The following is a 23,004-nucleotide window of genomic DNA, read 5'->3' as shown; positions in this document are numbered from 1 at the left end:
TGTTGCTCCTTTAGTTTACTGTCTATTCTTGTACTGATAACTTCAAGCTCCTTAATATTTTAGGAAAAATTTCTTACTCTTCAAAATCTTGTGAATCTCTTTGACTTTTTGTTTTCCTAGGTAAAATTTGGGATCAACTTATTACGTTTCACACTCAAAAAGAATCCTTTTGGATGTTGATTCTAATCACATTGAATTTACAGATATGCTATACCAACATTAGAGAAAATTCAAAAATAGAAATAGCAAAGGTCTCACAGAACTAGTACCCTAATAAATTACTCACTTATACATGCATATGTGTGCTTATTGTTTATTTCCCACCAGAAAGTAACCTCCCTAAGAATGGGGACTTTGCATGTGTGTTCATTGCTTCAATGCCAGTGGCAGAAAACATGTGTAGCACATAGTAGGTACTAAATTGGTATTCACAGAATAAATGAAAGAATAAATGTAGATGTATTTCCTTATAATTTTTTCATAACTTCATTTTTACTGTAATTTAAAAACCATTAATAGAGAGGTTAGATATTTTTTCCATGTAGATTTGTGAAGAATAAGACATTATTCTGAGGAGACATTTTCTTTCATGTGTTACACAGACATCACACCAGCAGGAAGTTGTGGAAAAAGAGATGTCGGTGGACAAGCATATTTGGGAAATGCCTCATACCAGACTTATCTCTTAGAGTCACCACGTATAAGTAGTTCATTTTTTCCCAAAATTCATGTGTTCCCCTTCTAAAAATACTCAATGCTGTTTTCTGTACTAAACATAAATGCTGTTCTGAAGAACAATTCTACTATATGTGGGAAAGCATAGAAGTGGAAAATCTAAGATTTTTCTAAATGTGTTCTCCCATGTAATTGAACACTTACTGGGCGGAGATTAACTCACGGGACTGGCACATCCCTTGAGCTGTCTTCATTTTTAATAGCTTTTTTCCTGCTAGTATTCAATAAGGTGGAAATGATTAGTTGCTGCAAACTTCAATTTTCTACTAGCTCATAAAAGTAAAATTTAGCCAAAGAAATACATTTACAAATACCAATTTCATTTATTTTACTTCTGAAAGAAAATAAATTTATAAAAACCTGTCTTGTACTTGTGTCTTACGGTGTTATACTGGGGGTGGTGTAACAGCCGAGCTCCCGCTGTGCTCCGACGTTTTATCTCACTCATTGATTGCTTGGTTCCCAGAGGAAGGAAATTATTTAAATAATTAAATATTATAGACTGTGATAATCCTATTGCCCAGATTTTACTGGCAGGTGGTATTTCCGTCCCAGACCAAACACTACATTTCCAAAATTTCTTCACTGTAGCCATTTTCTGCAATTGATTTCACTTAGAATAACCATAGGTTACCAGTACTTTCTTGAAAGTTAACATGGGCACTGCTGTTATACCAGGACAACAGACATAAACCAGCATTATCCAGGCAAGTCAGGCATATGGCTGTTCTAATTACACAAGACTCATTTTAGAATATTCTTTTAGCATAAGATGACCGTTAACAGCTATCTTACTTTAAAAGGGTTTAAAGCATATTTTTATAATTAGTACAGTCATCAAAAATGTATAATTATGGAATAATAAAAAGGGTTGTTTGTGATAAATATCAGTATTACGAGGCATCAGAAAATGTAGAATCTCTTTTTTAAAAATATCATTAACACCGTAATTAAAAATATACCTTAGGACCCTGACTATAGACAAAGCTGAGTTGTTTGCATAAAATTTACGTATTATATATTGCCTTTAAAAAATGCTCTGGATACGTCAGCTACCCTGGAAGGACCATGTTGACATCTGCAACCCATCATCAAATTTTGCTTTGAAGGAAGGAGGGATCGCTTCCTCCAAGAGGAAACCTTAGGGAAACTCTGGGAAGCAGTAGGAACATTTTGACGTTTTCCAAATAATAAAGTAAGATGGCATGTTTTTTTAGAATTATTTTTTTTCTTTGGGGGAGCTCTTTCTGACGTTTCTTTTATAAGATAGTAACAAAAAATTATTCCCCCCCACATTTTATTTTATGAGTCAAACCTGAAGGTGCTCGAGCCAGTTGGTTTGTGAAATAAACTGGGAGAGCTTAGCCTGAAGCTTTATGTATATAAAATACAGTCGTAAGCATAGCCAAATATATAGACACACATTGTATGTACATAGTTATCTACTCTTCTCATGAGAAGTTTCCCAGGAGGACAGTTTGCCTCTTTCAGAAATAAGCTAATTAGATTTAGGGCTTTAGAAACAAAACAATTATGTCAAATATCCAGCTAAATATTGATAGACAGGTATGTAGGTAGTACATATGGATGTATCCTGGATACATAGCATATGCAGATGTAAATATAGATATAGATGCAAATATAGAGATGTGAAAACATAGACATGAACACAAATATAAATTATAGAGTTAATTCTACCATATTTTAACAAGTGCATTTAGAATACCTTAATAACAGAAAACCATCACTTTAATCTTGATTTACTTTTCCAAAATACATTTTAGTTCTTATATAAATGAGACCCAAGGAGTGGTTAGGATTCACATTAAGATTACAGATTTCTTTCTTCATGTGTTACTTTGAGTTATGCTTTTAGAGAATAGCAGATTCGGAAGACTTCTCAGGGGCTTGTACACCGATGACTCCCCACTCTGGAGTGTTCTTCATGCAGATCTCCAAGGTCCATTTTCTTCAATTTCATGCTGCTCTCTGTGTTAATTTCATCTACACAGAGACACCTTCCTGAACACTATGGCCAAGAGAGTGAGACATGCCCCCTTCCATCCCTCTAATACTCTGCTTTATTTTATCCCTTATATTTGTCATTTCTGATTCTTCCTTCTTTCCTTTCTTCCTCTTTTTCTTCCTACCTTTCTCCTTCATCCCTTCCCCCTTCCTCCTTCCATCCCTTCCCCACCTCCCTTTTTTTCTTCTTTTTCTATTCTATTCTATTCTATTCTATTCTATTCTATTCTATTCTAGCTGTCTCTGTCTCTAAAGAGCTGGAACTGCATTTACTTGTCATTGTATTTTCAGTGCCTAGAATACTGCCTGACACTGAGTATTTCAAATATCTTTGTTACATGAATAAACAAATGAATGAATTAGAGTCCATCCAATTTAACTCATGAGATAATGCTACATGAGAGTTGGTGATCCTCCACAGAGAACGGAAAATCATGTCTTTTAAACTCCGATTGTATTCCAGGCACAGTTCTGGGACTGTCTGGGAATGTCATTCAACAGAGTCCCATGTGAAGTGAAACTGTTCTCATGTTTCTTTAACTGAATTTGTTTTCTACTTTGGGCCCTTACTCTGTTGGGCAGTGGAAACTTTAACTGAATCTCTTTGAGATTCCATGCCCCTTTCTTTGGGGTTGTGTACACTTCTAGGGCAGATGTGTGTGTGTGTGATTGGGGAGGCAGGGGGTGGTAATGTCCACTTTCTCTGCTGACCAAGCATCCTTGCTTCTGTCTCATTCTTGTCATCAGTTCACACGGGTCCCTTCAGCTGTGGCTCTCTCAACTAATTCCTCACAACCTGGGAACTTGGCGGGGCAGGCTGAGATATGAAAACTCTCTTTCCTTGTCTCCTTTTGGGTACAGGAGACTATTTTGTTGCATCTGAGCAGGGAAAGTAGATGTAGGTGGCACTTAAAGAAACATATAGGAAAAAAGCAGAGGAAGGGGTGCCATATCTAGATCCTTAGAAGTGTTCAAGAGGTCGACGACAAAATGTCATCATGGGAACCCAAGAAAGTGGGGGTTGTATAAAAGAGAAAGGTCAACAGCATCAAACACCAAGAGACACCAATTGAAGGAGTGGGTCATGCCTAAGAGATGCTCAAACAATGATTTTTTAAAGGGGGCAAAAGAAAGGAAAAACAGGTTGGCTAGGATATGGTAAAACATAGAAAACACATTTATTTGGACTTTTTTATTATCAACAACTTTTGCAGTTTTTCTGTAGAAACCCAGAGAATTAATGCTGGTCAAGGGTGACTTTTTCACTTTCCAATTATAAGACCACTTACTATGAAGTGGTGGCAACTGGCTGTTTCCTCAGCCCCAGTTTTAACAAACTTGGCACACTTCACAAACATTTAGTAGTTCATCCTTAATTTGTGCTGTTTCTTACATGGCAATGACCTTTTGCTATGGTCAATTGCTCATTTTCTTTCTGCCCCACCCCCCAAGGTTTTGTAGAGGCGTTACACAGAACAGCTGCTTGGAACATGCATAGGCCAGTTTACATTAGGCTGTTTTTTCTTGCGAAAGTCATAGTTTAAACAAATGGTTGTGTCTATTTTAATCATTTTTGCCCTCTTTTGAAGTGTTTTTTCAAACATCAGTTTTTTTTTAGAATAAAGTTTTGCATTATAAATTAGTCTGCTCTGTCATGTCCCTTTTAAACACAGCTGTTACTACAATGTAAACAGAGTTTTAAAAATGTAGATAAACAATTACAAGAGGAAGAGTTTCAAGTGTTTTTAACACATGGTAAGTTTTTGCTTACTTGAATTCTGTGGTTTGAAAGTTGAATTCGAAATACACTTTTCACAGATGTCAGGCTATTCAGTACAGCTGTGTACGGATGCCCTGAAAGGCATTCCCATTTCACCATCAGCACAATTCTGACAATATCACATTTTTTAAGTCATATTGGTAGTAAACCTAAGATGCATATGGAAATTCTATAATGATATGCTACACAATGCCTTTGGGGGGCATAAATGAAGAATGGAAAAATTATCTAGTGGGCCAAAGCTAAAATGTGAAAAGATTTTGCATGACCAACTCAACAATGTGAAATATTTAGCAAATTTTTATGTCTTGAAAGAAGCTATAATTTTAATCTGTAATCTCAGAAAGAGCAATAAAGAAGTCCTAATTCATAAGTGGGATAATCTTATAACTATATTCTAAAAATTTGTGTCTAAGTTTATCTCCTAAAGAGTGAAACATTAGGCATTGTTTGAATATAAAGTTATTGACTGATCCAAGTATATCGTTTCAAACAAATTCAGACAAATGGACCTAGATACAGCATAAGTGTCGTATTTCTTGAACGCCAAACTACAACTTCCAGATACATATCACACAAGCATTTGAAACAGATTGTATTGGGACTAAAGCATTTCAAGAATTTTTTTGGAGGGTGGGTTGAGGGGGGATAATATGACTGTGTTTTAAATCAAAACTTTCATCAAATACCTAGAACTCTACTATCAAAATAGTCTAAAAGGTGTTTAAGGACATCACTGACTAAATTATTATTTAGAACTCCCCAATGCAATGATTATCTATAGTAACATGACTTCTGTTACTTGAGTGGCAAATTTTGGGACCACTTAATTTCAGACAATTATTTGAATAATGCCCTCTCAAACATTGTCACAAGTAAAAACAAAAGTAAAATTAAATTCCATCTAAAAATCCAATCTAGTTAGAAAATGCCATTCATTTAAATGTCTGAGAAAACCATACACAATTCTGCCCATATTGTTTCCAAACCACTATGTCTGAGTTATGAATCTCAGGGAGGAAGCCATGTTACTAAACCTAATTACTCTGTATTTGGCTTGGAAAACTAGTTAAATGATTATTTAGCTATATCACTCAACCCAACATGACCTCATTTTCAATAAAAACATGATTTGATCCAAAGCCTTCTGCAATACTCCATAATTAGACACCTTATCCATCAGGCTGCAAGGAAACCTTGGTAAAGAGTAAAACAAGAATTTTCATGTGTTAGGTTATACAGCAGAGGGAGTCCCATGAATATAATACAAACATACTGATATTGCCAAAGAAAAGTCAATTAAAAATTATATGCACTCTAAGAGTTACAAAGCTTAAAATGTGTTGTGTAATTCAGGTCAAATAGTCTTGAGTACAGGTATTCACAAAAATTAGTCTCCATTTATTAGAGTTTTCATCTCTAAAAGCTTCTAAGAGTTTTCCTAAGTGAATTTTGGAACTGATCTAGAAAGTTTAAACAACATGTTTTTTAATCAGAATGTCCAGAATATGTTTGCATGTATGAATACACATATTGTATACTTATAAGTAATGGCATGTTGAAATCTTAAACTTTCTCCTAAAATTGATCACGTATCTGATCCTTTAATGTTTTTACCTCCAATGTACATAAATCTTGTTTCAAGGTCAGTTGAATTGACTGTCTTAAATAAAAGAGAAGCTGAATATCCGCAGAAAGCCACCTCTTATTTTTATTCACAGTGATTACTGTTCCTTATAACTCCCTGAGTCATATGCATGAAGGCTAAGAACAAGATGATTTCCTTCTGTTGCTGCAAGTATTTTCCTCCTTTACTTCTCTTTCCTGTTCAGCCTCACACTGTACAACTGACAGGGAGAATCTTGCCAAATACAAGTAATAGTAACTCTATAGACTTCAGTGATTATGGTCCCAAAACAGCTTTCTTTGAATAGTGTTGAAAATTTAAGGTCAAAGAAAACTGTTAATATCTTCATAGGCTCTTCATTGATATTTTTAAAAACAATTTCTTGGGGGCCTATTACTTCAGACCATTGATAAAATTAGTATAATACATGCAGCCAGTATTATTTTATAAGTATAATACAAAAGGAACCACCTAACATATCAGCCATTTCTTCACTGGTTAAGTAGAGAGAACTACTGGGACACTTGCAAATTTTAGGTGAGGCATTAAATTGCTCCTGAATGTGTAGACTGTGGTGAGTGGATAGTCCCTATCTACTGGAGGAGCTATCTTACTGATGGACTTGACTCTTTCTTTTAAACATTCTAATGTGACACTGGATGGGTTCTCCTAAACTCAGACATTGAAATGTAAAGTGGTGAGAAGGCGATTAAAGTAAGAATATTATGGAATCTTCACTCTTCTTTATTTTAGCATAACGGAGTCTTATGCTTGTATAATCATTTCTACCAGATACTAAGGATACTTATGAGAATGATGGAAAGAAAATGATTTCAGTTGCTATCTTAATTAAACTTTAACTTATTTTTTATTAATTTCTTTTATTCCAAAAAAAGTGTGGGCAATAGACAGTAGATAGGAGTCATTTATAAGTTCATTGTTATTTTTGTAAAGAAAGCCCATGATGACTCAAGAAAAGAGCCAGCCACTCTAGGAAATGCAATCTGGTATTCTTCACCTTGTCACTTCTCTGAATTCCTGAAGAGCTTTCTCTAGCCTTAGTCCCTGTGCTAAATGCCCCCATGGTCCTCCTCTCACTTACTCCAGAGCTTTGCCCAAGAAGACCTAGTGACCTTCCTAGTCTTTCCTCTAATTTTTTTTGGGGGGGCTCCTCAGTCAGTGCATTTCCTGAAGATTGATCAGATAATCCTCTCTCCTTGAGGGAAAGTGTTGGGTTTCCACTGGAAGCTTTGTGACACTGAACAAATTCCATGACAATGTTGACATTCCTGGTCAAAGAAGGAAATAATCCACACTATCCCACCAAATAACACATAAATGTCCCAGGATACAACCTCAGCTCAAAAAGTTGTCCTACCTACTCCATGCACCACAACATTTCCATTAGTCAGCCAAATATTTAAAATTATATTTTTTTGTTAAATTTTTCTTTACTATCAGTTACAATTTTAAGTGACAGAAAAAAGATTAGATCCGATCTTGCTTAGGCAATAAATGAAATTTATTGGTTCAGGTAACTGAAAAAGCCTATGAGTGGGTCTGGCTTCAAGTGTGACTTGATTTAGTGAATTAAGTGATATCATTGGGATCTTTGCATCTTTGTTTTACTTCCCTCTGTTAGCTTCAGGCTCCAAGACACATATTCACAAATACGAGTTGAGAGGAAAACTCAGTACTTCTTGGTGGTTCCCACAGAAATCCCAGAATTCATTTTTATTAGATCAACTTGAGGCAAGTACACATTTATAAGCCAATAACTGGTAGCGAGGGAGAAGCAGTTCCATGGATTGACCAGGTCCGTATCAGAAGTTTCAATCCTGGGAATAGGGACCTTCTAATTACTTGGTCTGAGAGTAGATGAAATGTGCCTCCCAAGGACAGTTTGAGGGCCAGTTCCGAGAAGGGGAGGGTCCTTCTGGACAGTATTATCCTCTCAACCCTAGGTGAAGACATAGAGTATCCCAACTTGTTCTTGAGATGGGCTTTCATTTGGCCCCAGGAAATTGAGACCATGCTTAAGGAACGTGAAAATCAGGTTTTATACTCCAGTTGTACATTATAATGTCTAATACAATAGCCGTTGTATTTTAAATATTTAAGCAATATTTCCATTCCAAATCAGTCTCTCCTCTTAAGTTTCCCATTCCTGTAAGTAAAGCCACCATTATCCCCATGTTGCAGCCCAAAGGATCCGGACAGGCACTCAGAGGAGGACATTACTCACTTGCCTTCGATATAATATTTAAAGAGATATCAAAACAGTGCTGGAGACTAAAAATTTACCCTCACCCCATCCACATCCCAATCACCTGGAAACCTGTGAATGTTACATTATATGGCAAAGACTGCAGATATGATTACGTTAATGTTCATGAAGTGGGGATAGTATATGGCATTATCTGGGTGTGTCCTAAATGCAATCACAAATGTCCTTACAAAAAGCAGGTAGTGGAAGATTTTGCACAAGCTGAAGAAGAGAAGGTAGTATGATTATAAGGTGGAGATGCAAGGGATGCAGCCATCAACCAAAGAACAATGGCAGCCACTGGAAGCTGAAAGAGGCAAGAAATGGATTCTCCCCGAGGGCTTTGGGAGGGACTGTGAACCTTTAGAAAAGTTGATTTCAGACTTCTGGCATTCAGAACTATGAGAGGATAAATTTCTGTTGTTATAAGCTGCTAAATTTGTAGTAATTTGTTACAGCAGCCACAGGAAACTAATACACTTGGTAATCAAGATAAATATTTATTTTCAAATGATCATGATTTCTGTCATGCCTTCAACAAACAGTAATCTGCTTTGCCTGTCTCTACTCTCTCCTGCTTTCCTATCCATACTCATTATAGATAGGTTTTTCCTTAACCATATATTGGGTCATGTTCATCTAATGTTGAGAAATCTTTAGTGGGATCTCAAGGTCCTTGGAAACCTAATTGCCAGCTTTCCAGTTTCATCTAATACTTTTCCTTCTCATATAGACTTAGTTATCCACATACATCCTCCTTTTTTTTTAGCCAGGTATCTTTATTCACGCACTTTCCTTGCATGTCTCATCTGTTTGTGTTTTATAGAGAAACCATGGTGTACACCTTAAAATTAGGGTCCAGTATTATGTGAAGTTTTGACATTTGGAAAATTCAGAAGGACCTCAAATGGCCTATCTGCAAATTCCCCTCCCCACTCTGCAGAAGAAGTCCTCTAGTCAAACAACCCTTCTTATCAGGGGACTGTGCATAGTCCCTGATTACCCCTGAGTAGCAGTTTTCAGATCCCTACCAGACTGCAGAATTATTCAAACAAGCCAATCGAACCTCCTATGGAACAGGGCATACCTCACCCTCATGATGTTACAAAGTCTGCCTTTTACAGCCCCTGCTTGTTTACTGTTTCCAAGTGCGCCCTTGCAGAACATGCAGTCCCCTCATCCCCTGGACAGTGAGTATGTGTGACTAATGAACTTCTGTTCATTTCATCTGTCCAGTGTTGGGTACTGTGTATTCAGCCATCTCCATGCCCCGCCCTCACCAATGGCCTGAACATGAAGCGATTACACAGAGATTCATGTCCATGTCTCATTCCACCCCTTACTACCTTTGTGACTCCAGAAAAATAAAAAAGTCAGAAGAATCATTTTAAAATTTAAAAAATTATGATCACTACCACCTCACTTTTAATGTGTTTTAAATAAGCCCGCAAAAGACTGGCTTCAAAGTTCAAAGCACAGGGACTCTCTGGGGGTGACAGTATTACAAAATGGTCAAAAGTTCAGGCTCTGGACTCAGTGTGCCAGGGTTCAAACTGGGGCTCTACCCCTTACTAGCTGTGTGACCTTGGCCAAAGTTGTTAGTCTTCCTGTGCTTTGGTTTCCTCGAGAATTAGGACAATGATGATGTGTATCCTCCATATAATGATATAATCCATGTAAAATCACTTACATAGTCCGTAGCACATATGTGCTCAGTAAATTTTAGCTTTTGTTATTATTGACATTATAACATGAGCCAGACCAATGGATATATCCATATTTTCTTTGCTCCTGAGATTGGATTTAGCTTCAGACAACAAAGTCTCAAAAGCATCCTGAGGTCCTTGATTCCTTTAAACATGTTGTCTTAATTAGAATAAAATTGACTTTTCTAAGAATTCTGCCACGCAGACTTCAGGGTTTAAGATGCCCAGTGTAGAGTACCAACCTGTCTGTCGAGGCCTCACCTTTTGTGCTTTTTGGTAATACTTGGAAGTGGCTATCCTCAGGTTAATCCCAAGGATTACCCAGGTGATCATTCCAGCCTCTTCATCAGGGCTTTCTGCTTAATACCTTGCAACTGCATTTGGGAGGGTTGTGCAGGAGTAGGGGTAGGTGGGGCAGTTCCCATTTGCACAGCACATGTCTTTCTCCACATGATTTTCTTCCACACAGGGAGCGGAGTAGAGACATCTTTACTTATTAGTCAGATTTTGTTTGTTCAGTATTTTGCCAACTGCCAGATACTCTGGGTGAATGAGATTATATGCCATGTTATGCAAAGTCATTTCACATTAAACAACTTTGATTCTGAGATCTCAGATTGCATCCCAGGCTGCTGTCTGGTGATACATGTTTTTGTTTCCTTTTAGTTAGTGGGCTTCGTTTCATAAATATTGATTTTTAATTAATCTATTCCCAAGATTCCATTACCATCCCCAGGAGCACTGGGGTTTAAAACAGCGTCAGAGTTCATCTCACTTTATAGTCTAGGATGAATAAAATTCAAAAGACAGTAGGAAGATGGTCGATATCTTCCATTCATAACAGAGGAGGGTAGATTTCCCAAGAACTTCAATCTCCCAGGTTCAATGGTTACTGATTTGTTTAGTGAAAGGAGAAGTCACTTTGGTTCTTTTAAACTTTCTATTTCCACTTTGAAAACCCTCCATAGCACTCCTTTTGCCTTCATCTCTTTCCTTTTCACCTGCTAAAAAAAAGCCCCTTGCTCTGGCTGGTGTAGCTCAGTGAATTGAGCACAGGCCTGTGAAGCAAAGGGTTGCAGGTTCAGTTCCCAGTCAGGGCACCTGCCTGGGCTGCAGGCTCGGTCCCCAGTGGGGGACACATGAGAGGCAACCACACATTGATGTTTCTCTCCCATTCTTTCTCCTTCTCTTTCCCTCTCTCTAAAAATAAATAAATAAAATATTTTTTTAAAAAGCCCCTAAACAGTACACATGGATGTGGGTGACCCAGGCAGTGTCTTGGTGGTGGGCAACTGCGGTGGGGGTAGGGAGGGGTGGGAAGGGAAGGAGAATAGTGTCAGGAATCAGGAAAATACAATGAAGGCATTTGCTTTATTCCTACTTCTCCTCAGTGTAATCTTAATCCATGCCTAGGGATTAATATGCATTTGATGAGTTAATGTTTATATTTATTGCAGTTTCTTTGATTTAGCTGTGGAACATAATGAATAAGTAGAAAATGTGGATAATGTACCTATCTCCTCAACGGCTGAGAATATATTTCACAGGCCTACTTCATTTGGAGAGAGGGAGAGAGAACAAAAGTTCACGTTCACAGCCACCTGCTGCCCAAGCAACAGGAATGAACACAACATCCTGTGCAGTAAGTTACAGCTCCTGTGCTGCCTGGCAGTGTTCACTACGCACAAGGCCATGGTATCTGCCTTTTGGGCCTTCAAGAGAGAATTCGCACACAGGAGCATTTGCACTACCTGCAACTGAGAGCCATCACCAAACAACTTGAAGAAAGATAGAACACCAGCCTGGGGACTGGGCTTCTCATGAGGCCACTGTTTTGGTGTCAAGAACAGCTCCTACTGGTTGTGTGTGATGATGTGCCGTGGATACCTGTTGTTTTTGTCTGCCCAGCATCCAGCTCCTCTTTATCTGATAAAAGCACCTCTATTTCCATTTGGGAGATCACCCAGCCACCATCACATACAATATTGGCAGGACCGATACTTGATTAGCAAGCAGTGGGAACAAGATGCACACTAGGACCCAATGAAGAGATCAAGGGATCAAAGGATCAAAGTTAATTCATCCTGACTCCACGGCCCTGACAGGCTCCCCATCAACACCCGTAACCTTAAACCCAGAACCACTCTAGCGTCTGTCCTTTCTAGAGCACGGGGTAGCAGATTTCCCCATGAGAACAACCTCAAACCCTTCTAATAAGTCTTTTATTGCTTAAATTAGCCTCTAGTGCCAGAGGTAAACTATAAATAAATAAGCAAATAAAGTAGTTATAGACAGTGAGAAGTCCTTTGCAAATAACGAACAAGGTGACAAGATAGAGCATCAGTGGGGGAAGGCTATTTTAGATAACATGTCCAGGGAACACCTCTGAGGGAGTTAACTAAAATGGGAACTAAAGAATAAGAATGGGTCTGACATATGAAGGGGTGGGGAAAAGCACATTCTAAGTAGAGAGTACAATACACTTTCAAGCTTGGGATTAGGAAAAGGGCTTGGCTCCTAGACTATAGTGAGGAGTAGAGGAACGGCAGGGGAAAAGAGTGCAGAGGGAGGACGGCTGGACAGTGCAGGACCTTGTGGGCAGAGGAACAGGATTTCAGATTTTATTCCAGAAGATCTAATGTGTCTACTAAGGGAATCTCTAGATGCTCTGTTGGGGTTGGAATGCCATAAGGGAGGAGCAAGAAGAGTTAGGAGGTTATTGCAGTTGTCCAGGGGAGAGGGGATTGTTGGCTTAGACTAAAAATAATGTCAGTGAAAATGGAGAAAAATTGGTGAATTAGACATAATTTTAGAAGTAGCACCCAGAGAACTTGGTGGTATGAGGGTTGAGAAAAAAGAGAGGAATCTAAATATGATCCTTAAATATTTGGTTTGAACATATGGGTGGAGATGATACCTTTTACTGAAAGAGGGGATATAAGGGAGTAAGAATTATGGTGTATGCAGTGGTGGAAGACTCATTTTGCACGTATTAAATATTTGATATTCTTATTAGATGCATCCCAGTGGAGTTGAGCTTTCACATAGGAAGTCGACTATAAATATCTGGAGCTCAAGAAAGCGGGGCTATGGTTGGAGATAAATAGTTGAAAACTAACAGCATAAGGATGACATTCAAAGCCACAAGAATAGATGCAATTCCTTAGGGAAGAAATAAATAGGGAAGAAGGCTGAAGATCAACTATCAGAATAGAAGGCTCTCCAACATCACAGGTCAAGTAAACAGATGAGAATTTAGCTAAGGAGACTAACAAGTGACCAGTGAGGAAGAAAAATAACCCAGGAGAGTGTGGTGTGATTGAAGCTGAGAGTAGAGAGTGTTTCATGAAGGAGGAAATGGTCATTCGTATTCAGTCCTTCTGAATGTTTGAGCAGTACAGATTTAGCAATATAGTAGCCACTGGTGACCATGACCAGAGCAGTTTCAATAGAGTGGTGGGAACAGAAGCTAGACTGGAATGCATTACAGACTGAAGGGATGGGAGGTGACTAAAGTGCTGACAGCATGTTTAGAGGTCTTTTGAGAAATTTTGCTGTGAAAGAAAACAGAGAAATGGGGCAATGATTGAATAGTTGAATGGAGGATTGTCAAAGGATAATACTAACATATGAAAATGACTTAGTAGAGAGAAGGAGGTCGGTGATGCAGAGAAGCTGAGATATCTGGCAAACAAATGTTCTTGAGAAGGGGCTCTCCCCTTCTCAAGATGTTATCTGAGCACAAATGAAAGGACTTCTTACTTTTTCAAGGGTAGAGATGATTCTTCTATAAAAGCAGGCAAGGTGCTTAAACATCAAGGTGAGTCATTGGGATGCTGGGAAACTCCTTTTTCAGTAAATTATGAGACACCAATCCTGAGACAGTGAGGTAGAAACACTGGGAGGTTTGAGGCAACAGGAGGAAGTACTGAATGTTAAGTCAAAGAGTAAGAAAGCAAGGTACAGGGTGACTCAATTAGAACTTTTGGGCAGTGCCTTCGGGATTTGGGGCATGGGCTTTGGGGCATGATCTTTAAAAAGGTCCTGTTGGTGGGATCTTATCCTCCAACACGGCGACATGGGCTCATGCAGGAGATGCAGGGACGCTGGATTTAAGTAAGGTTGTTTTATTTTTCTTTGTTTTGTTTTGATTTGCTTGATTTTAACCAGAAGAGTGTGATGGAGAAAGAAAGAAGGGAGTTGAGGGCATTTTCAGTGACACACAATGGAATCTAAATTGGGTAAAAAAAAGAGAAGCGAAGACACGAAGGGTCAGGAATAGTGCAAGTGTTGTAGGATAAATGAACAGTGAAAAAGAGGAGGAGGAGTTGAAGCAGAAAACTGTGGAAATGGGAGGCATCCGAGCAAGCAAGCTGGAGAGCTAGGAGGTAAGATTCAGGAAATGGATTTTTAAAATCAAGATTTTGGAGGAGGTATGTTAAATTACTAGATTTGTGTTGGGGGTTGGAGTAGCACACACAAGCAAAAGAAAGGTGCTGTGGAGAAAAAGGGAAGCAGACCATTCCCTCTTTTTTCATTGCACACCTTGTGCTGCTTGGATTTTAGTCAAATCCACAGAGTAAGGCTTGGGCCTGCTCTCCACAATCTAAAGAGGTCAGTCCAAATCTAACATGGTTTTGAGAGTGTCAGATGAAGCTGGGGCTGGGCGTGTTCAGATAGGAATGTATTTTGCTGCCAATAATAAAAAACTCAACCAATATTGGCTTAAATAACTGGATGATTATTTTCTTAATATAACAGGAAGTTTGGAGAGAGGGGACTACTAGGCTCAGTTTAGTGTCTCTACAAGGTAAAGGCCAAGGTTTGTGATTCTTTTGGCCTTTTTCTCTTGAGTTTAAAGGTAGCTGTGGAATCTCCATGTAGCACAGCTTCTGGGTCAGTTCTCAGCTGGGACCAGGTGAAAGGAATCATTTCAGACCCTGGAAATAGGATGGGAGAAAAGAGTCAAACAGCAGCAATGAGAGTCTATAACTATTATTATTATTACTATTATTATCTTTATTTGGAACTGTTGTATGAGTGCAAATGAGTGTGAAGCTGAAAATATTTTAAATCTGTCATCAGATGTTTTTCTTTCCCTACACCCCACCTCCCCAAAAGATTTACATATAAGTATGCCTACTTGATCCATCAGAAACCTGTAATTGAGCTATTTTGGGGCAAAGAAACTGCTCTATGTTTATTGCTTAGATTCTGCATACAAATGTAGAACTACATACAGTCCAAGAAATATGGGTTTCACCTGCGAGGATTTTCCAGCCATTTCTGAAATCTCACTGTAGGCAACCTCCTCCCACCACCCATAAATCCTAAAGAATATCAAGTTTCTTATTGGAAGCAGATGGGATGTTTGCAGGAGTTGCCATCTCTATGTCAATGACTTAAACTTTAAGTGCTCAGGTATCTGTAGAATTCTAAAATGAATGAATGGGTTAATTAAAACACCATATATAAAATAATAACTACCCAACTTCAGAGGGATTATTTAGCCATTTTTAATCTTGCTTATCTAGATAAAAATCATAGCTAGCTATCCTCTCTTTATTTTAAGTTGTTTGCTCTCCTTTTATTGTTTTCGACATATTTGATTTTATTAAATTATTTAAAAATATTTTTATTGTATTTCTTAATTCTTCTCTGCTTTATGATTTCATGAAAGTCCATTATGAGAATTTGTTATTGCTGAATTTAATACTCAAATTAATAAGCTGTATGCCTTTAATTTAAAGGATGCCACCCATGTATCTACATGTCTTCTCTTAGTAATTGTACAATACAAAATATATTCTGCACAGAACTTTTTTAGAAGAGCATATATGACTGAAAATCAAATCCCTGGGAAAGGTCAGAACAGCAACAGATTGTTCCAGTGCTGGAGTTTAAACAACTGTTAATTCCAGTTCACTGAAGTGAATTTCAGTGGCTGTACACTTGTGTGGTTGGTGCTATCCTTACCTGGCCATCTTGTCATGTTATTCTAGAAAGTGCTTTGAATGTCAGTTGTCTTCCTAACTTAACTATGTCACCAAATTCTATTCCCCCCCCAAAAAGAAAAGAAATAAGGATAGCCATAAAAACAATACACATATTAAATATACACTTATTTTTTACTTTAATGTAGACCAGTTCAAACTCTAATTATTTTCTTGTATAAAACGGGGAAGAGGAGGCTCCTCTGATTTATTGTACCCATCCCATACCTCAGTAACACCGCTATCTCAAAGTACTGTAGATCAGCACACCACCAGTATTGTCATGTCATAAATAATGACAAACTCTTTTGAAATCACTAAAACATATGCCCGTAATTTCACTTTGATCCTTTTTTCTTTGACACATGAACGACAGCATCTACTTTGTGCCTCATCATTTAAAAAGAAAATAAAGACTTCTAGGAACTTAAATTGAAATGACCCACCATGTGGGCAGGATTACCAGCTAATGTGGAAATTCTCCACGAGCATCCAAAAAGACTTGTATTTCCATTCATTGGTATGCGTCCAGTATTAGGACATTGGAATACATTTAAATTTCCCTTATATCCAAAGCAATGGACAATTTCTACAAGTATGCTGGTTGAAATGCCATTGACTTCTCTTTCTGTATTTTTAACTAGGACTGACTGAATGGCTCAAGACTTTGTTGAGAAATGGGGGACTGAGATTTGGGATTATAGCAGGGATATGTATGGTGGTTTGGCTATCAAGAAGGTGGATGTTAGTATGCAACTGAATAAAATTTACTGAGAACCTATTTCAAGCTAGGCACTGTTGTAAGCTCTGGTGATACCACACAAGACAAACTTTTCCAGCACTCTTTTTTTTATTGTTATTCAGGTATAGTTGTCTCCACTTTCCCCCCACCACTCTCCCGCACCCCACCCACCCCCATCTCCCACCCTCAACCCACCTGCCCCTCTTTTCTTTGTCCATGTGTCCTTTACACATGTTCCTTGATGACTCTTTCCCTTCTCTCCCCCCATTATCCCCCTTTCCTCTGGTTACTGTCAATTTGTTCTTTATTTCAATGTCTCAGGTTATATTTTTGCTTGCTTGTTTGTTTTGTTGATTAGGTTTCACTTATAGGTGAGATCATATGGTATTTGTCTTTCACAGCCTGGCTTATTTCACTTAGCAAATGCTCTCCAGATCCATCCATGCTGTTGCAAAGGGTAGGAGTTCCTTCTTTCTTTCTGCCATATAGTATTCCATTGGATAAAAAAACTATGATACATTTACACAATGAAATACTTTTCTTGCATTCGTCTACCTCATGCATTGGAGACTTTCTCAAAAATTTGGAAGAATTAAGAAGGTGCACTTGGAAGAATTACAAAGAAAGAAATTAGTGCCTACTGAAAGGATTTCTGATGTTGCTTTTCTTATCCTTTGGCTAAATGAATTGCAAAGGTTATCCCACTAGAAGATCAATAGAAAAACCTCACCTTAAAAGTATTAATTGCTGTATACAGGATGCAGGTGTCTTTAACCAAGTCTTTAGACTACTAGAAACAGTTATCACCCTAAAACACTAACAGGTCCAGCTCTGTTGACAAACTGTTAGAACTATTACCAGGTGTTTAGTGCTGTCTTTGAGTCCAGCAGTTCAAAACCTACCAGACTCAAGAAAGTGTTAATAGCTTTCTTCCCATGCTTGGTTGACATGCCAGATTGGTAAGTGAAAGACACTTAGCTTTTTCATTCATATGAATTCAATTCAATAGCATTCAATTCATTTTAAATGAATTAGGACATGACTTTGCTTAAGACGTTGGGAAAATACTTCATACCCTGTCTACCCAGGTCTGGCTAGTTCCCACAGGGTTTTTTCACATGGCTATGTCACAGGCCCCTAAAACCCAACCCATTCAAAATGTGTTCCCAGATATGCCTTTTATTCTGTTTCCTATCCCAGAGACTACAGCACTGCAATGTCATCTCAGGTGGCCAACTTGAAAAATAGGCATCTCCCTCTCCTTCAGTCTCTCATCCAAGCAGTGTCTCCATTCACTCTAAACATTTACTGAAGTGCTACTCTTCCAGCCACTGGGATGCAGCAATGCCTAAAATAGTCACAATGCTCTACCATCAAAGAGCTTGCATCTTCCTGGGGGCAGACAATAAACACAGATAATGTAAAAAGGTAATAAGATTGACAGAGAAAATAAAATAAGGCAGATGGAGAGTACTGACTTTAATTTGTTTTTAAAAAATATTTGGTCAAGTTACTTTGAGAAAATATTTTAAGATGGTAAAGCATGAAAACAAGTGAGTATCTGGAGGAGGAGTTTTACGGAGAAAGGGCATAGTGGTGCCAAAGACTCTGAGGCAGGAGCATGCATGAAGTGTTTGAATGTTTGAGGAGACCAGATGGCTGGAGTTGTAAGCAGAAGGGGATGAGGCCAGAGAGAAATTGGGAGTTCAATCATGCAGGGCCTCAGAGCCCACCATAAGAACTTTGGCTTTTACTCTGAATGAAGTGGGAATTCATCAGTAGGATCCAAGTAGAGGAGTAGAACATGATCTGATACACATTTGAAATGAATTGTTTTGTGGTAATTATTGTACATTAAGTTAAGTAGAATCTATGACTCCATTGTGAAAGTCAAAAGAAGAAAAAAGTAGAAGGAGGAAAAGGAGAAAGGCAAACAGGTGAAGGGTGGGAGAGAAGGGGAAATGGAAAGAAAGAAAGACAATTGTATTACTAAAATGTCTGCTAAAAAAGAGGAACAGGAGTATTTACAAAAAGAGAGAGGGGAGAACCCCTGGATACATCTGTCATGGTGTCAACAGTAAAAGTAAAGTTAAAAATATTTTATAAAATTTTAAACCATTATTTTTCCAATATTTAGTGTAATAAATAACCTAGGAAGGGTTATTAATAGATGCTAAAACCATTGGGTAAAAGATTGTGGTAGATAAGATATTTGAAATGTGCCAAATATTACCCTACAATTTTTCACTAATTACAAAGAGGAACATTTACCTTCCCAAAGGAGAACTCTTCCAGGTCACCACATTAACCAAGTGATCAAACAGCATCACTGATACTAGGAACCTGGCATTATGTACTTCTTGGTGTGATGCAATATGAAGCACACAAGATCATCTATGAGGAAACCGACAGATTCAGAATGTGTGGGATATTCTATATGAAAAAGTGAGTGTCACAAAAGAAAAAGCAGGCAGACTTTTCTAGGTTAAGAGAGACTAATAAATATAATAAACAAGTGAATACATGAAATTCAACTGGATCCTGGATGAGAAAGAAAAGCTTAAAAGATTTCATATTGTACAATTATTTCACCTTTTCTGTATGCTTTAAAAGTTTCAAATAAAAAGTTGGCTGGGGTAGAGGTGCGTCATGCTGGCTGCTGTGTACACTATAGAGGGCAAGGGAAGAAGCAGAAAGACCAATTAGGAAGTTAGCGTCATCCGGGAGTAAAACGATGATGACTTAGGTCTGGGTAGTAGCACTGGAAGTCCTGGGAAGTGATCAGACTCTTTGTAAATTTCAAAGTTAAAGCTAAAGGTCTCTGCTGGTGGAGTGCATGTGAAGCATAAAATTTTTTTAAAAGGAGTCAACAATTATATTAAAGTTTTGTACCTCAACAAGTGAAAGTAGAGCTGTTTTTAACAAAAATGGAGAAGACTGCATGTAAAGAAGGTTTCGAGACAGCTCTCACTTTCAGGGTAGAACATACTTAGTTTAGCATCTTTACTAGGCCTGCAAGTGGAGATGTTACATAGGCTGTTAAGTAGTCAAGTCTAGAGTTCCAACATGTATGAGCTGAAGATATAAATCCAAATATCATCATGAGATTAGTTGAGATTGGCAAGGAACTCCAGAAAAGAAGGAGAGGACCAAAGATTGTGCCCTTGGGCTGGAGCAGGGGATTAGGCTCCAACATAAAGAGTCTGATCATCTGAACTCTAAATCAGAGCCTAGTCAACCACCAGGTCCCATCAGTTCTATTGGGTTGGCCAAAAAGTTTGTTTGTTTTTTTTGTAAGATGGCTCTAGTAGCTCTTAGCTATCTTTAACTATATTAAAAACAATTTTGTTAGATTGTATTGTGACAGCTATCACAAAAAAACATAAAATTAGTGAGTTTTTGTATAGCCACTTTAATATTGAAGATGGAAGAAAATAAGCAACATTTTCAGCATGTTATGCTTTATTATTTCAAAAAATGTAAAAATGCAACTGAAATGTAAAAAAAAAAAAGATTTGTGCAGTGTGTGGAGAAGATTCTGTGACTGACTGAATGTGTCAAAAGTCATTTGTGAAGTTTCTTGCTGGAACTTTCTCACTGGACAATGCTCCATAGTTGGGTAGACCAGTTGAAGTTGATAGCGATCAAATCGAGACATTAATTGAGGACAACCAAAGCTATACCTTGTGGGAGATAGAGAACATACTCAAAATGTCCAAATCAATAAAGTTATTGATGAAAATTTTTAAAAAAGTGCCTTTAATTTTATGGAAAAAGTAAATGAAAATTTTGGCCGACCCAATACTTTCTTCCCCTACTCTCCATTCCCACCCAGTTTGCTTTCATTTAAGTTCTACACCATTTCTCCTTCAATTATTGTGGTTGGCTGGTAACTGGTCTGTTTACTTACGTCTTTCTTAGCCCTCATCTAATCTCTCCTTACCACTTCAACAAATTCTGTTATATTACCCCTGTGCCAAAGCCTTGCAGGGCCCCTCTTCAAACCCAGGAGAAAGTTACAAGTCTCTGTAAGATCTAGATCCTAGCTTCGCTCTCTAATCTTGTTTCTTACACTTTCCCTAGCCATGCCGCCAGTCTGTGCTTCAGCCGTACTGAATCGATCTTTTAACAGCTCTCTTCTCTCCTGACCTCCTGGCTTTGTACAGGCCTTTTCTGGGGTGTATCACTTCTCATTCTGTGCACTTTGTAAATACCCCATCAAGGCACTTGCATTATTTAATGGTGTGTTTCCCCCGCCACACTTATCTTCTTGATTGTAGAGGCCTCACCTTAATTCATCTCTACCTGTCTCAGTAAGTGGGGCAGAATTATTTATCCAATAAATATTTGTTGCATAAACTAATGAATATTCACTGCCAGGAGTGCTAAAGCTGAGGTTGGTGGCATGTCCTTAATGTGGAACCCCCCCCAAATGTTTATTATATACCTACTGCTCTTCTCTGAATGTTTGTGTGTCCCCCGAGTCTTTCCCCCAAAAAATTCATATGTTGAAATCTAGTCCACAATGTCCAGATAGTGTTTGGATGTGAGGCCTTTGGGAAGTGATTAGGTCCTGAGGGTGAACAGGATTAATATTTCATAGAAGAGATTCCGGAGAAATCCGTGACTCTGCCATGTGACATTTATAGCAAGAAGGTGGCTGTCTGTTTATAAGCCAGGGAGCAGGTACCACCAGTCACTGGATCTGTTGGCACCTTGATCTTAGACTTCCAGCTTCCAGAACTCTAAGAAATAAATGTCTATTGTTTATAAGCCATTCAGTCTACAGCGTTTTGTTATAGCGGCCCGAATGGACAAACACACCTACATTACTTAGACCAAAACCCTAAAAGACCAAAAGAGGGGCATTGTAGGTCTTTTAAGATAAGAATTACAAAACAATCTATTGTAGATTGGTTTAATTACAGTTCTGCCAAAGGATGGGAAGAGGTGACTTCAGAAAAGTCCATTTTAAATCACTAATTACAGGTTTCCGGTGTTTCTCCCTTCATATGAAAACTCTGAGCAGCTGGGTGCCACATTACTGGATTTTAAAAGCTACACTTTAGTGACCCATAGCAAAATAGTCTGTGAGTCAGGTGATGATCCATTCATCAGTCATAGGAAACATGAGGCACTGAAAATTTAGTATAAAACCCCAAACCCACAAAAACTAGCCACAGTTTCCGATCACAGGGCATATGACTCATATCTCAGCAGGGGTACAAATACCTTATTACAGTCACAGAAGAAAATGTTTCTCAAACAAACTCTTCTCCCCAACCCTCACATAATTTTCCCAGAGCAGTAATTTGGTGAAAATCTTTTGAAACGTACAAAGTAACTTATTTCTTTGTGGTTGGTCCATATTGCTATGCTTGGTTCTTACCAAAATGACTCCTAATTTAGGGAACAAAATGATGGGCAATTAATCCTTTAACTATATTCAGCTGAATCCAGAGGCCAATTGAAGATGGATGGAAAGAAAAAGCCCTTGGCTGACCTAGGCTCCGGACCTCCCAGAAGTGCTCCCTCGTGTAGCGGTGCCCCATGGAGAAAAGCTCCTAAACTGGCCACCTCTGTCCTGAGTGGGTTCATATAAATGCACCACTTGTCTTGGAGTGGGTAAGGGAGAGACGCAAAAGAGGAAGGTGTTGCTGAGAAGGAGGAGTCATAAAATACATATTTAGCACTGATTTGAAATTAGAGCGAAGGACTTTTTCTTGAATACATCTTTCAGGTTGCAGTGCAGGTTTGATAATTTTGTTCAAAAACAAGGGGAATGATTGAGTGGGTAGCATGGAAACCTCACTTGTACATTCACTCAGTTATTTAGCATTACTTCATTAGGTGTCTATTATGCCAGGGATTTAATAACAAAAGGAATAACACATGAGCCATCCCTTAGAAAGATCCACAGTGCAGTGTATGAGATAGCTGTGTAAACAAGAAGTTATGGCAATATGAGAAAATATTCATTAAAGTTATTCCAAATCACATAGGGTCAAGGTATCTAATTCTACATGAAGGTCAGGAGAAAGCAAGCTGGAGGCAATGTTTGTAAACTGAGTCTTGCAGGGGAAGTCTTGACTTCTCCTAGAATAGAATACAGAGAAAGGAATTTCAGGTG

This window comes from Sturnira hondurensis, unplaced genomic scaffold, assembly GCF_014824575.4.
Source record: "Sturnira hondurensis isolate 20B ecotype Veracruz unplaced genomic scaffold, ASM1482457v3 Scaffold0014384, whole genome shotgun sequence".
Classification (NCBI taxonomy): Eukaryota; Metazoa; Chordata; class Mammalia; order Chiroptera; family Phyllostomidae; genus Sturnira; species Sturnira hondurensis.
Note: the sequence above shows the minus strand (reverse complement) of the source record.